At 34.2% G+C, this 3711-nt stretch overlaps 1 non-coding gene across 1 annotated transcript; it reads right to left on the minus strand.

Annotated features, from left to right (window-relative positions):
• Positions 1 to 3314: 3314 nt before the first annotated feature.
• TRNAK-UUU (transfer RNA lysine (anticodon UUU)) lies at positions 3315 to 3387 on the minus strand. The gene has a single exon. It is a non-coding gene; the product is annotated as a tRNA-Lys (tRNA).
• Between the last annotated feature and the right edge of the window lie 324 nt (positions 3388 to 3711).

Below are 3711 nucleotides of genomic sequence, written 5' to 3' on the forward strand. Positions count from 1 at the left end.
CTTGTGTGGTGATCCTTTATTTTGGATGTCTCCTTTAAAAAATTCCGTGGAAGAGGGGATTCGGCATCTAAAAAGTCATACATTATTACAAAATATGCAGGAATGCCGAAAAATGTCCATACAAAAAAATATATATATATAATACAACTGAATGTAAATTAGCAAAAAAAGAAAAAAAAATTAGTGAAAATTTTGAGTCGAAAAATAGTCTCCCGAAAAAAATAATTCAAAATAAAATTGAAGTTAGGACCTAATAAAAGAAATTGCCTGAGAGCTAATGGAAAATCAGGAATTGAAAATGAGAGGAAAAAATAGTAAGGGGTCATTCAAGTATTACGTCAGCATGGATGGGGGTTTCCGATTTGCTGACTTTCGCTCACGTAATACTTAAACGGCCCATAATTGACAGAGTTCGGAATTGAAGCACATCCCAATCAGTGCCGTCTTAACGCATGGGCCCACCCGGACGCTGCCCGGGGGGGGGGGACGCCTCAGGAGTAGAGGGAGCCTCACAAAAAAAGCGATCCGGTTGAAAGTTTCTAGAATTTACAAGATAGGGCGTCAAAAAAGCCACTTGGTCCGGGGGGGGGGGCATGATTCTTTTAAGACGGTCTTGCATCCAATGAGAATTCGGAATAAAGGGGGGAAAAAAAGCAATTCCAGACTTGATGAAAATTTAGAATTTCAGAATTCCAGAAAAAAATGAATATTCAGAATTTCAGAATTCCAGAAAAAATGAATATTCAGAATTTCAGAATTTCAGAAAAAATGAATATTCAGAATTTCAGAATTCCAAAATGGATGAAAATTGGGAATTTTAGAATTCCAATTCCAGAATGGATGAGTATTCAGATTTTCACAATTGATGAAAATTTAGAATGTCAGAGTCAATGAAAATTTAGAATTTCAGAATTGATGAAAATTTAGAATTTCAGAATTGATGAAAATTTAGAATTTCAGAATTGATGAAAATTTAGAATTTCAGAATTGATGAAAATTTAGAATTTCAGAATTGATGAAAGTTTAGAATTTCTGAGCCAATGAAAATATAGAGTTTCAGAATTCCAGAAAGAATGAATATTCAGAATTTCACAATTCCAAAAAGAATGAATATTCAGAATTTCACAATTCCAAAAAGAATGAATATTCAGATTTTCAGAATTGACGAAAATTTAGAATGTCAGAGTCGATGAAAATTCAAAATTTCAGAACCGATGAAAATTCAAAATTTCAGAACCGATGAAAATTCAAAATTTCAGAACCGATGAAAATGTAGAATTTCAGAATTTCCCCCACAAAGAATGAATAATCCGTATTTCAGGATTCCAGGATGGATGAAAATTCAGAATTCCAATTTCAGAATAGATGAATATTCAGATTTTCGGAATTGACGAAAATTTAGAATGTCAAAGTCGATGAAAATACAAAATTTCAGAATTGAAGAAAATGTAGAATTTCAGAATTCCAGAAAGAATGAATATTCAGAATTAAAATTCCAGAAAGAATGAATATTCAGAATTAAAATTCCAGAAAGAATGAATATTCAGAATTAAAATTCCAGAAAGAATGAATATTCAGAATTAAAATTCCAGAAAGAATGAATATTCAGAATTAAAATTCCAGAAAGAATGAATATTCAGAATTCCAATTCCAGAATGGATGAAAATTCAGAATTGATGAAAGAAATTATTATTACCATAAGTGTGCCCTCCGCTCCAAAACGCGAGGATCGATATGACCTCACCTGTCGCACACCCCCCTATGGGCGGCTCTATATCAGCGATTCTCAATTCTTTTTTCCACTCGCGGCGCCCCTCACACTTATCAACGGTTAACCGCGGCTACCCAGAGCAGTTTAACCAAGAATCTCCGTAAAACCTTTGTCGGGCCTACGCTCCGTGGCGCCACTGACAAACATTAACGATGCATCCCAGGGTGCCGCGACAAACAATTTGTGAATGATAATGAAATTTTTCTTTTGTACAGTAGTGTAATTTATGCTATGGGTTGATAGGGCCGTCTTAAGAACATCATAGGCTCCCGCGGGCCAAGCAGGGCCGGAACTGAGCTGGGGCAACGCCCCCCCCCCCGCGAGCCGGATAGAATTAACGATAAAATTTAAATTACCGAGATCTCGCAGAAAAGTAGTAAAAATTAAAAATTTTTGCATTTATTCGTCAAATTTCTCATTTGCTGCATATATTTTCGTGAATTTCGAATTTATCGCGGTTATTTCGTAAATACGAAATTTACGTATCCCTAATGATCAGAGCCCGGACTATACGCATTGCATATTTTGGCCCTTTCCAGCATTAATACATATAAATGCATAAAATCAAAGAATTTTCAGAATAAGTGCATATTTATGAAGGTTTATTAAATCTCAACCACTTTTTTTAAAGTTTTTCAAAAGAATATTGCTCATAATATTTTCATAACATCGGGGTTTTTTTCCCCCGCAGGTAGGATTTTGAACTGTTTCAGCGTTAGCGTCAAAAATGTTCAATTATTTTAGAAAATAGCTTCAAAATTCTTTTTTCACTGTTATTTCGTTACTGAACAGTCACGACTGACTAGAAATTAAAAATTGCTTAAATGAAAAATATTTAGAAGTTATTTGTGCATGTGCAGTAAATGCATATGTGATGAGGTAAATGAATATGCACTAACAAATAGAAAACATGATTTTAAAAACATATCTGTTTTTTTTTCCCCCTTGCATAGGGATTTTTTAGCGCATATTTTATCATTTTTGGTACATATTTTCGAATTTTTAACTTTTTTTCAGGATCTTTCAAATGCCAACACAAAGGAGACAGCGGGAAAATTGCCTAACGAACCGGCAGAAAGAAGATATCCATAAAAGATGTGGATGTGTGTAAAGATAGTATATATTTTGGAGTTTTTAAATGCATATTTTGGCATTTTAAGTGCATATTTTGGCATTTTAAGTGCATATTTTGGCATTTTAAGTGCATATTAGCATATTTTTAGAGCTTATTTTGACACTTTTTAAGTGCATATAATCCGGGCTCTACTAATAGCTATTATAGCTCTAATAATGATACGACGGAGAGCTCTGGTGGAAGTTTGAGTTTCTTAAAAAATAACAGAGATGGCAGCACCAGATTTATTGAAAAAAATGCACGTTAGAAATTCCAAGCCAAGATATCCTCATGAAAGTTCCAAATTCCTTACCTCATGAAAGTGTAAAAAGGAAAAAAAAAAAAAAAGTCTTTTTGAAACATCAGTTTCATGAAATTCATTAAAAAAAATTGAATTGGGAGAGAGGAAAAAAAAATAAAAAAGTAATCCGCCCGAACAGGGACTCGAACCCTGGACCGTTAGGTTAAAAGCCTAACGCTCTACCGACTGAGCTACCCGGGCATGCCGAAATGGAGGAAATTAAAATATATAAAACTAAACAAAATATATAAATCAGATTTTGGTTACCTTGAAATCTTAGGCCCTCCTCACACGGGGAAACTAAAATCGAGCTCGAGTTGCTTCAACTTGAGAGTTGAGTTGACTAGAACGAGTCGAGTTGCGCGTTCTCCCTCACACGGCGCTACTAAAAAAATATTCAAAGCCCGGGAAACTGAGTAAAAACAGCACAGTCTATTAGTTTTCCTTCTTGTTAACCGGGTTAGGAAAAATCGAAACAAATAAATAAGAAAAATAATTTCTATTATATGTGAAATTGCTACAGAA

Source organism: Pholcus phalangioides, unplaced genomic scaffold (genome assembly GCF_987345545.1).
Source record: "Pholcus phalangioides strain wild (caught in Gottingen) unplaced genomic scaffold, Ppha-v1.0 ptg000043l_1, whole genome shotgun sequence".
NCBI lineage: Eukaryota > Metazoa > Arthropoda > Arachnida > Araneae > Pholcidae > Pholcus > Pholcus phalangioides.